At 43.3% G+C, this 12,576-nt stretch overlaps 4 non-coding genes across 4 annotated transcripts; 2 read left to right on the forward strand and 2 right to left on the reverse strand.

Moving 5' to 3' along the window:
• Positions 1-1,712: 1,712 nt before the first annotated feature.
• Positions 1,713-1,783, reverse strand: trnag-gcc (transfer RNA glycine (anticodon GCC)). The gene has a single exon. It is a non-coding gene; the product is annotated as a tRNA-Gly (tRNA).
• Positions 1,784-1,992: 209 nt separating this feature from the next.
• Positions 1,993-2,074, reverse strand: trnas-aga (transfer RNA serine (anticodon AGA)). Its single transcript has one exon. It is a non-coding gene; the product is annotated as a tRNA-Ser (tRNA).
• A 2,766-nt stretch (positions 2,075-4,840) lies between these two features.
• On the forward strand, positions 4,841-4,913 carry trnar-ccu (transfer RNA arginine (anticodon CCU)). The gene has a single exon. It is a non-coding gene; the product is annotated as a tRNA-Arg (tRNA).
• A 5,056-nt stretch (positions 4,914-9,969) lies between these two features.
• Positions 9,970-10,042, forward strand: trnar-ucg (transfer RNA arginine (anticodon UCG)). The gene has a single exon. It is a non-coding gene; the product is annotated as a tRNA-Arg (tRNA).
• The last annotated feature ends 2,534 nt before the right edge of the window (positions 10,043-12,576 follow it).

The raw sequence follows: 12,576 nt of genomic DNA on the forward strand, positions 1-12,576 counted from the left end.
TGTGAAAATAACATTTTAGCATCATACGTTTAGTATATTTAGTCCCTAATGCCGAAAGAAATGATCATAGAACATGACATCTAACCTTACCTGCGGTGTTTTTAATCCCTATTGCTCAATGCACAGTGAAAGCATTGCATACATGTGTCTGACAATGAGGAATGGGCCCCTGAGACAGTCATTTGCCTGTTTCACAAATGATCGTATTTTACTAGAGATTCTGTTTGGGATTCAGATGTGCATTCGGACAGCAATCCCTTTCAAGAAATGATACGCTCTGGATGAGGTCAAAGGTGCTGGAACACTGTATTTAGGATGTGTTTGCAGTGATTGTGTGTCTCCTGCTTCAACGCAGTGATATATAGATGTGCTCCTGTAATTTATTGGTACATGCCCAGGGCAGTGAGCAGTCTGAGGATTTATTTCCAGACGGCATAGAGCGGTGAAGCAGTGAAGTAGTGCAACACACTGGATCATTATATTATTAGAATCTATTCTACTTACATTATTACATTATACACAATTTGAGTTCATTTTAAAAAGTAAAATGTAATGAAAGGAATGCATTTTCATAAGAAAGATAATACCGATATGCATGTGATAATCTTCCTTATATCATGTAGTGCGTCATTTGGACACTTTGTGGGCTTGAAATACAAAGAAAATTATGTTCTATGGTACAAGATAAATACAAAACTTAAGCTTTTATTTTAATTAGATTTGTTTATAAAGCATAAGCAATCATTTATTACATTAATATATGTGAAAATAACATTTTAGCATCATATGTTTAGTATATTTAGTCCCTAATGCCGAAAGAAATGATCATTTGTTTAACATGCACGGGTCTGTCTCAAAGGATGCAGTACTCCTGAAGGGTCTCAAACCCAACATTTCGGATGCCTAGCTGTATCCCTCACATGTGGCACCTCAGAATGACTTCTAACCTTACCTGTGGTGTATTCAGTCCCTATTGCTCAATGCACGGTGTACATACTGCATACATGTGTCTTGAGAATGAGGAATGGGCCCCTGAGACAGTCATTTGCCTGTTTCACAAAGAGGGACATGGACCTAGACCTGGCCCGTACGGGGTTCAAACCCACGACCTTGGCGTTATTAGCACCACGCTCTAACCAACTGAGCTAACATTCCTCACGACAGTGCTCCTCTCTGCGCTGCAAAAAATCAAACTCAGGGAATTTCTTTTGCCCTCCTTTGAATAGAAAGCCGTGTAATTCAGTGTACGGGCTTTCTCGTGCAGTTTCATGGTTCTTGTAACCCAAATCCTACACTGGCCTGAAGTGCCCCCCCATTTCACAGCATTTTTCAGCTGATTTAAAATGTACCTAAAGGAGAAGCATTATTGAAGACCATCAATTACCAAGAGCTTTTGTCAAAGGTTTTGGTTGTCATTTTGAATGACCACAGAGCGCTGTGACGTCGGTTTTACATCTCATCCAAAAGACAGCGCCCTTTTACAACACAGCATCTCCGTCACTATACTGGGGCATTGGGACCCGCACAGACCTCAGGGTGAGCGCCCCCCCGCCGGCACCATTAACACCGCTTCCAGCTGGAAGCGTTGTTTTTCCCTGTAGCTCATCCTCATCCGGGTACTGACCTGGCTCACACCTGCTTAGCTTCAGTGGGTTTTCAGTTGCGAGTTGCAAGGGGATGCAAGTGATGGAGCCGCTCGCTGCAAAAGCCACTGCATTGGCCGGGAATCGAACCCGAGCCTCCCGCGTGGCAGGCGAGAATTCTACCACTGAACCACCAATGCTCAGTGCCTGGACCTTCAAAAAAGACGCTTTTTTGGTGCTCTGTGCAAAACGCGTCGACATCTGCTTCCAGCTGCAAAATGCCATTCGCGGACGCTGAAGAACTTCCAAGGCAGCGGGTACAAGCGATTGGGCGTTTTAAAACCACCAGGAACAGCAAAGAGGCGCGCTTCTTTGCTTACGCCGAAACACACCGACTGGAGGCGGACAACGTAGTCGGCAGGATTGGAACCTGCGCGGGGAGACCCCAATGGATTTCTAGTCCATCGCCTTAACCACTCGGCCACGACTACAGCAAGCCCCACCGCCGCTGCGTTCTTGCTACAATCTTACCTGGATCGCGAGGCGCCGGCGGAAGCCTATTTCAAAGTCGTTCTCCGTTTCAAAAAAACATTTCCAAAATACAAGCCTTGCAGACAGACACGCCTCAGAGGACTTAAGGGTGGCTTCATGTCGGAATGATAAAGTCTCCCCGTCCGGACATGAAAATGCCACTTTGTTACACACAAAAAAAGACTCAACAACAGAGAAATGCCCACAAGCATTTCAAAAGCCGCACCACGCCGCTCTTGAAATAGCTCTTACGTTAGTGGTAGACGCAGGAATCGTCCTGCACTTGCATATAACGCCGTTACGTGGCCAAGCAGTATTGTACGTCATCCTAGCACTGCACCCCGGGTCGTACGGTATATGGGAACGAGCACACGCCACGAATCGTCTCGAATCACTCCCTACAGCTGTAAGGCGCCTTGAAGCGTGCACCCCCAACATTCTTCTTTGCGCATCTGTGAAAGGTAAACTCTTGAGCAAACTCTGAACCAGCTCTAAGGAAACTAATCCGATTAGACGTTACTTTGACTCATCTTCTTACGCTCAGTGCCGGATTGCTCAAACTCCAGCTAGGGTTAGGGTTAGCATTCCCACGCTACTTAGACACTTTGTTTACGCTCAGTGCTGGATTTTGGGAACTTCAGGACAAGTGGGAATTTTCTCCTATCTGTCCATTCTGTTTTGTTTTGGAGACTCTTGGCTGCCTATGTTGTTCAGTGCAGCGTGAAGGAAACATTTTCCAAAACTCAAATTTTGTAAGAAAACCTCTCCAGCTGCTTTAACTCTCTTCATTTTTGTCATTTAATGTGACACTCGATGTATAACTGGAGCCTCACATATGCAAATGGTGAGGCTCCAGTTCGACACCCAGTTCGACACCACTTTACAGTATATGACAAAAGCATGGCAGACTGTGCCGGACCAGCTGGTAACTTCCGCTTATTTTGACCATATTAAACATTGGAAATCTTCCCACTTGCATTTGTGAAACTTGATTTTGGCTCCACCTAAGACACTCTTAAATCTTCAAACACTTTTCTCTTCTCCCAGCGTTGCATGAAAACCCATCTCACCACGGAAAGGAACCTAACAGCTTTGGTAAGAGAGCAGAATTACCTGAAGAACTGCTTTCCATGGAAGCAGGACCAAGCGATGTAGCATTTTTATAGTACCAGGAAAGGAGAAGCGGCACTTCGCCTCTGCCGCGCAGGCACAAGTCGACGTGCGGCAGACGCCGGAGTCGGCAGGTTTCGAACCTGCGCGGGGAAGCCCCAACGCATTTCGAGCCCATCGCCTTAACCACTCGAGCACGACAAATGCGAGCCCGCCGCCGCCGCATTCCTCCTATAATCAAACACGGACTGCGAGGTGGCTGCGGAAACCTTTTTAAAGTTGCTCTCCGTTAAAAAAAATACCTTTCACAAGATTCGTGCCGGCAGACAGACACGCCTCAGAGGGTTTAAGGCTGGCTTCACGTTCAAATGATAAAGTCCCCCAGTCCGGATGTCAAAATGCAACTTTGGCAGACAGAAAAAACATCAACAAACCAAAAATGTGGACAAGGATTTTACAAGCTGCACCACACTGCACTTTCAAAAGCATTTACATTCGTGTTAGACGCAGGAATTGCCTTTGATTTGCGCGCTTACGAACGCCATGGAAAACGAAACAAAACTAAAGCCCTCAGCTCCTGCACTTGATTATAATGCCGTTACGTGTCGAAGCAGGAATTTACGTCATCCTACCACTGCAACACGGGGAATAGAGGGAAATGAGCACAAGCTACGAATTGTCTCTAATCAGTCCCTACAGTTGTAAGACGCCTGGAAGCGTGCACCCCCATCGTTAATCTTTGCGCATCTGTGCAAGGTAAACTCTGGAGCAGTCTCTGAAACGGCTCAAAGGAAACACGTGATTGATTCTATGTGCATCTGGGGTTCATTTCTTATTTACATTTAATTCAAGGGAAAGGCTTGGGTCAGTTTCAGACGGCCTCCAACAGCGAGATTCAAGCGCCCCACCTTCAGCCCAATCTGCGCCGCCAGAACGCCAACGGCTCCTCTGGTCTCCGGGGTGCGGTTGTGACCCCATAACCTAAAGTGTTGGTGGCAGACAAATGGAGACTAACAGGTGATGTCCTAGGACATGACTACATTGTGACACTCGGTGGGGATGGTGACCATTGCTTGGAAAAGAGTGCGAGGCCCCTTTATAAAAACATTTTGTTAACAGGCATTCTGCCTCAGCCTAAACACCTATAGCTTGCAAAGCGCATGCTATTAGACAGGCACCTCTGCAAGACCTTAAGAGTCTCTTAAACTAGTGATAGTAAGGTGTTCCCAATGGGCGATGTTTGGCTTTCAAATCATCTCTCTGTGGAAGCGCCGAGATGCAGCTGTTTAAGGCTTAGAAGCAGCTGACTGTTTCACTACCTAGCTGATTACTGTCAGTCAGGGAGCTCAGAGGTGAAAAGCCTGTCTGAGAGACAATTCGCCGTCGATCAGTTCAATATGTTCCGTACCAGCTCGGCGCACCTGAGATCATCTTGGTAGCCGTGTAGCTCAGATGAGTGAGAGCGTGTGTGTGTGTACCACCGTGATTGGATGCCGGTCCTTCTCAGGTCACAGTAAACCTTCTGCTGCCTAACTTTCCTAATTTTGGGGATCCCTTTGAAAAAGCAAAGGAAAAAAAAACTGGCTCTCATCAGCGTGATCGACCCAACCCAGTGTGCCCCAGTGGCCTAATGGATAAGGCACTGGCCTCCTAAGCCAGGGATTGTGGGTTTGAGTCCCATCTGGGGTGCTCCTGTCCCATTTTGAGCGTACAAATGTCCTTGTGATTTGCAAAGCTGCAATCCCACCTTACTCTGCTTTTCTCTCACATACAGTTGGGAGAAAAACTTTTGTAAACAGCCCTTCGGAATGATGTGGATTTCTGCATGAATGGCTCCTAACATGTGATCTTATCTTTATCTAAGTCATAATAATTAATAAAGAGAGTCTGATTTAACAAACAACACACGCCCAACATTTGACATTGCTGTTTCTTTATTGACCAAATGGTTTAAACAATCAAGGTCATTGATGGAAAAAGTATGTGAACCCTTATATTAAGGAGCTAGTGGAACCTCCTTTATGACAAAAACCTCAACCCCCACTTTCTGTAGCGGTTGGTCAGACCTGAGCAGCGGTTAGGAGGTATTTTGGCCTATTCCTCTATGCAAAACTATTTCAGTTCATGTATATTTTTGGGATGTCTTGCGCTGAACGGCCTGCTTCAGATCACGCCACAGCACTTCAATGGGATTGGGGTCAGGACTCTTACTTGGCCATCCCAAAATACGGAATTTCTTCTGTTTCAGCCACTCTGTTGTTGATGTACTCCTTTGTTTTTGTCACGCTGCATGACCCAGCGTCTTTCGAGTTTTAGATCACAGGCAGACACCCTGACATTCTGCTGTAGAATTTCCTGATACATCTTGGAATTCATCGGTCCCTCGATGATTGCAAGCCGTACAGCCTCCGCCATGCTTCCCACGTGGGATGAGGTTTTGGAGTTGGTATGCAGTGTTTTGTTATCTCCAAACATAACGCTGTGCACATTTACCAACAAGTTCAACTTTTGTCACGTCTGTCCACAGAACATTGTTCCAGGAGTTGCTGTGGAACATCCATGTGGTCTTTAGCAAACTTGAGAGGGGCAGTGGTGTTTTTTTTTTGGGGGGAGAGCAGTGGTTTCCTCCATGGTGACCTCGCATGATCACCACTCCTGTTCAGATTTTTTCTTATGGTGGACTCATGAACACAGACGTAAGACAAAGTCAACCACCTGTTCGCTAGATCCCATCCCCACTCAGCTAGTCAAAGATTCCCTCGAAGGACTGGCAGGACCTATAATTAGTATGATGAATGCATCGCTTGCGTCAGGCGTTGTACCTGATCAATTTAAGGTAGCGGTTGTTAGACCGCTCCTTAAGAAGTCAAATTTGGATCCACAACTTCTTAACAACTACAGGCCTGTCTCAAAGGTCCCATTTCAATCTAAAAGTCTTGGGAGAATAGTTGTTGCCCAACGTCAATCGTATCTGGATTCAAATAATATACTTGAGAAATTTCAGTCTGGTTTCTGAAACTGCATTAACAAGAGTCGTAAATGATATTCTCTTAGCTACTGATGCGGGGAATGCAACAGTGCTTGTGCTTCTAGATCTTAGAGCTGCCTTTGACACGGTTGACCTCTGTTTTGTTACACAGGCTTGAGTTTGAGGTTGGCTTATCTGGAACCGTCCTTCAGTGGTTTACTTCACATTTAACTCATCGTTTTCATTATGTTCAAATATCTAATAATTGTACTGCTTCATCAATGTCACCAGTTCAATTTGGGGTACCAGAAGATCAGTGCTGGGACCAATATTGCTCTCTCTCTCTACATGCTGCTGCTAGGTAGGATAATATGAAAAAATAATATGAACTTTCATTCATATGCTGATGACACTCAAATAAACATTTTGTTTACACCAAACGACAACTCTTCTATTATCAGTTTAGTTAAATGCATTAAGGAAGGAAATACTTGGATGTGTGAAAACTTTTCGTTACTCAACTCTGAGAAAAATGAGGATCTGTTGATCGGAGGCAACAATACTGATAGGACTACTATAACTTCAGCACTTAACTCAGAGGATTTAAACATTTGCCTCAAAGAGACAGCACGTAACCTAGGCGGCATATTAGACACAAGGCTCTTAACAACTTGCATTATTAAGTGCCTTGGGACAACCTTGTTGTGAAAGGTGCTATATAGAAATACATTGATTTGAATTGAATTGACAATGTAAAATGTTGTGTGTGTTGTTTGTTAAACAAGACTGTCTTTATTTATCAAAAAATAAAAGGAATTTGCTAGGAATGCAAACGTTAGGTTGCGCTTCTTCATGCTGCATCGTCGGCATGAGTGGAGCTTTTTAAACGTCTGTACTTACTGTGCCCCATAAGAAATCGTTTGTCCCCGTTCAAAAGAGATTGTGCGATGTCCTGCAGTGTTCGCAAAGCAAACCTTTGACAGTTTGAAAAGAGGAATTTATTCTGCTTCCTGTGCGTGCAGTAGTTACAAAGTTGAACGTCTTTACACGATTTGCTGCAGTTTTCAGTGGGCGGGCTTTGTCAGATGGCTTGGAAAAACGCACTGTGTTTCGGCTCGGGAAACATCATGAGAAGTGTCCTGCATGTTTTCTGTGTATAGCTGTCTTTTAACGCATACAGAATTCATTCGAAATCATTGATTTCTCCAATTAACAACGGTCCCTTAAAAGATTAGTCAAAGTAACGTCTAATCGGATTAGTTTCCTTAGAGCTGGTTCAGAGTTTGCTCAAGAGTTTACCTTTCACAGATGCGCAAAGAAGAATGTTGGGGGTGCATGCTTCAAGGTGCCTTACAGCTGTAGGGAGTGATTCAAGACGATTCGTGGCGTGTGCTCGTTCCCATATACCGTACGCCCCGGGGTGCAGTGCTAGGATGACGTACAACACCGCTTGGGCACGTAACGGCGTTATATGCAAGTGCGGGACGTGAGGGTTTTCGTTTGTTCATTTTGTTTTGCTCTGCTTTGCTTTGTTTCGTGGTCAAGAGGCGTAAGGTAAGTCGTAATCCAGGGAGAACACTGGTGGCAAACAGTCCGAGGTGAGAGGCGAGGTCCAAAGTCGAAAAGGCAGAAACGCCAGGTAGAGCTCTCAAGGAGTAGACTCAATACCAGTGGGAAGCAGGTAAAGATGGTAAAAATAGCACTGCGTACCGCACGGTGGAGTGTGTGCAGGTGGGTTAACTCGTGCGGCGGCGTTTGTTAATAATCACCCGCTGCTGGTGCTGTTTAGATTGCTTAAGAGTTGGTCTTAACTGCCTGGCGGTCATGACAAGCTCCTCTTTAAGCTGTGGTTTAGTTTTGCATTCATGTGTTTCTAGAGCAGTTATTTATGGGGGTGGGTGGGTCTTTCACAGAGGCTCAGGACAAATCCCCCGCCTGAAAGTCTAATGTGTGCGTTCAGACAGTCACAGGTCAAGAGCCAGGCAGGAGGACAATGGACAGAAGAGCCAACGAACTAAAAATAAAAGAACAGATATGAAAAAGCCACCATCTTTTTCTTTTTGACATTTTCCGACTTTCATGCAAGCCAGGACAAAGTTGCTCGTAGCTACTTGTGGATTCAAATACTCTATCGAGTGCTTTGATGAGTTTTTGCAATTTGATTGTCGTCCTGTCAGCCTGTTTCTGTTTTTTTTTTCAATCTAGTGATGGAAAGTAAGAGGGAAATGATGGAGCAATCAATAACCGCTCCGGAAAAATGGCAGAAAGAAATGGCCCGTCACTAAGGACATTTGTGAAGCAGAGGAGTGACATCACCACAAAGGCGACTTATTCTGCTGATCGTTTTGGTGAATAATGATTGAGCCGTGTTAAGAGAAAGGTAGCTGCGTCAGCATGCTTAGGCTGCAAAGGATAAAGCAAAGGTTTACTCCATGCTGAAAAGAGAAGAAAAGAAGCACAATGTTTCGGCTGTGGAGCCTTCTGCGCCATCTTCTTTAGCAATGGTGATGATGTTTACATTGGAAAAACTGAGACACGCATACTGGAGGGGCTTGAACCACCAACTTTTCAGCACCACAGAGTCTGACAGTCTTTTGTGCGCCCTACATTTGCAGGTTTATGGTCAAAGAAAACAATCACTTGCGCTTCTTGCAGCCGGCAATCTTTTTCCACTGACAACCAAGAAATGGATTTCATCTTTCACAAGCTGTATGGATTTCTTCAAAAACAAGTTATTCCAGAAAGGAAATGAATTCTTGCATTAAACTGAACCAAGCTGTACATGTTTGTCTGAAATGAGACATGCGGCACAACAAGACATGGAGAGAGGCACCGCTGGTATTCAGACCCAGGATCGCCTGCTTACTAGGCAGGCACTTTAAGCCACTAGGGAACAGCGCCAGCAGAGCACCGCGCTTTTACAGACACTTGGACACATCTGCATTCGGTGTGCACTTAACCTGCTCTCTGAGCCCGTTGCCTCCGTCCCATTTAATAGCAGAACTGACGCCAAGAGAAATGATGAGAAATGGCATTTATCTGGCACTTCTCATGTCCAAGGAGCTCAATGCCCTTGACACCTCCCCAAGGCGACAGAGCTGTGCATTCTTTGGCGACAACATTTTTTCTTTTGTTTTATTTCTATAGTTATTGATAGAATAAAAACGATATGTCATGTACTGTAAGGGAAATGTCTCTTTTCATGGGGAAAGCTAGCACCAGCAAATGTTGTGTTTAGAAGAAGTGATTTAACATGACACGTGACCTAATTTACCGGAGCAAAAGCTCACCCAGCAAGCCCTGCTTTACTTCTACAGGAGAGAAGTACTGTAGAGTCTGCAAGATGTTCAGCTGGGTAGCTACGTCAGCATGCCTCGGCTGCAAAGGAACAAGTAATAGGTTTATTGCATGCTGAAAAGAGAAGAACGGAAACACAGCGTTTCGGCCGTGAGGTCTTCTCACACCTGAAGAAGCCTCACACCTGTAAAAGGCTCCATGGTTTTCTTTCTTCTCTTTTCAACATGGAATACACCTATTGTCTGCAAGATATGACAATTTCACGGTGTTTTGGAAGAAAACCTTTTTTCCTTGAATTCAAAATCAATCAGAATTTCAGCACGACACACCAACACTTTTTCTGTTTTAAGGAGATGATATTTTAAACCTGATAAAAATAGTAGGAAACACAAGTTTCTTGCTGTGAAAATTTAGATGGGGAAGTGTACTACTGGTAGCAGTGTAGAGCTCTCTGTGGTGGAGTGCAAGCGCATGTTCTATGGGCCAGTGGCGTAATGGATTACGCGTCTGACTTCGGATCAGAAGATTGTAGGTTCGAGTCCTGCCTGGTTCGTGAGGCTTTTAAACCTCTCAGGTTCCTCGGTAACAGGTTGCCGTCATGTATATGAACTATAGAAAAGCATCTGCCACAACCCGTAAATTAGCACGCAAGTGCGGGCTAGTTAACACAGAACTGTATGGAGATCATCTCCAGCTCCGAGCTCAATTGCAATGATAAAACATGCAGAACAGAACTGGAGAGCAGCTGAATTTGTGCTCAGTAGGGTGGGTAGGAATCAGCATTGCTATTGTTCTAATTGGCATGAACTGCAGGGGATCTGAATCAGAACACGTCACTTAGTTCGATCATTGCGTCAATATGTAGGCCACGTTAATATAAAATTATTACTTTGTCTGTCTCGTCTTTGTATATAGCTGAATGTCCCTGACAATTTCATGTTAGTTTTTAAGAACGACATTGGTGCTAATATATACATATATAGCATATAAGGAACACGTAAAAGTTGAGTCCATGCTGAAAAGATAAGAAAACCGCCACAACGTTTCATCTTGGAATAAATCTTTACTTGTTGTTTTGCAGCCTACCCATTCTGACCTAACTCCTCCCTTGAAATTCCCTAACAGATAAGGGTACGTAACGGCTCATGCGATGCTCAGTTGCAATTTGTCCCAAAACAAACAAGAACAGCAGCTGAGGGTTTGAGTTTGAACATGCACTGTATTAAAACAGCTTTTATTTCCATTGATAAATGCTAGATATTCCTACAGAGATTCTCCAGGTAGTAAGCGATTCCTGTTTCTGTTTCTATTTCTGTTTCATATATATATACAGTATATATACAGTATTGTACTATTATTATATAATTGTTACACTGTCGCTGTATTGTGTGTGTTAAGCTGCTGTTGCACTGCAATTTCCCTCACGGGATCAATAAAGTATCTATCTATAAGAAGACATTACCAACAACGACCACAAGATGGAGATATTGTCTAGACATTACCAACAACGACCACAAGATGGAGATATTGTCCAAAGAGGCAAGAAGGGCAAAGCTGCGATAAGGTAAAATCATTTTTTGTAAGAGATTGCTGTCAGAATGCACATCCGTATCCCAAACAGAATCTCTAGTAAAATATGATCATTTGTGAAACAGGCAATTGAGTGTCTGCTACAATATGATTGCTACAGATGCAGCCATTCAAAATGCGCGGGCGTACGCTGTACGCAGTCTACCACAAGTTACCGGTAAATACCGCGAGTTACCGGTAAATACCGCTAGCAAAATAATAGTATCCGGAATTTCCGCAAGGTGGAGCTAATAAAGCTCAACTTCTCATGTTTGAGCTGTAGCCATCAAAGTCTTTAATGAAGATATTACTAATAGTATTAATAATAAATGAACTTGGACAAGCTGTAAACTCAAAGTATTGCCCTGGTCCACATTATTTTTTTCATTGACCGTCTTTGTAAAAGTAACACCACAGCATTTCGCAATCACGCATTTTTTTCCAATCATGCAAAGTACAGTAATTTTTGAGAATCGATTCACCATGCCTTTCACATGCTCATAAAAGAGGTTGATTTAGGAACATAAACATATTACCGTATGCAAACTGTACTGTATACAGTTTGTATATGTATATGTATATTTAATGTCTTAACTGTGCCCGTTTAAGTATTGAATATTTATATGGAATTTTACCACTGAAGGGAAATCTTAGTGCCTGAGCATAAAAAGAATAGGAGCATACTGCAACATGTGTGAAGGCCATAAACGATATTAATTTTGGAACATAAACATACAGTATATGGCTGGTCTCGGTACTTTAAAGAAAACATACACGAAACATGGTTTCATTATGACCAGAATCGGTCTTGAGATATTTTAAACTTGATTTACAGTATTTGAGAGGTATGTCTTGACACCGATACTACGTAAATACTCCTCACGTATATGTTTCTAGGTTTATATTATGCATTTCATACGGTCAAATTGCTTTTGAGCAACTGATAAGAAGCGCGAAACGGTATGCCCAGGGCGTTTTAGTTTTCGTTTTGTTTTAATGCAGTGCAGTGGATTGATTAGAGATATCAAGTACATACAAGTCATTTTTTAAAAGTTGTAGTTCGTCTTGTAAAAATGTTACGAGTACATCATCTGTCAACAATTACACAGGTTCTGTTTCCATATTGCGGTTTTTGGTTATGTAATATTATTTTCTAATTTCACGTTGTGAATATATGATTTGGGCAAACAGAGCCGCAAAGAAGTACATTATGGGCTGTTGTTGTTTTTTTGCAGTTTTATCTAAAATAAGCGATGCTTAAACCTTTGTCTGATTCTTGTGAAACTATCCACACGACAGTTACCTAGGAGTTGACTTCAGTGATGTCACTGATGGGATGTTTCTAAAAATCCATCCTCTGTAAAACATCTTCTCTAGTTGTTCTGCATATGTATTCGCTAATGAAGCTGTGTGTTCTGAGCCTGGTTCTCTACATTTCTGTATGAACCAGCTTAGAGGGCTAAAGACAGCTTGTGTTTAAATTGAGTGTAAGGTAATTTATGCTTCTAAAGTCATGGT

This window comes from Lepisosteus oculatus, unplaced genomic scaffold, assembly GCF_040954835.1.
Source record: "Lepisosteus oculatus isolate fLepOcu1 unplaced genomic scaffold, fLepOcu1.hap2 HAP2_SCAFFOLD_45, whole genome shotgun sequence".
NCBI classification, from domain to species: domain Eukaryota; kingdom Metazoa; phylum Chordata; class Actinopteri; order Semionotiformes; family Lepisosteidae; genus Lepisosteus; species Lepisosteus oculatus.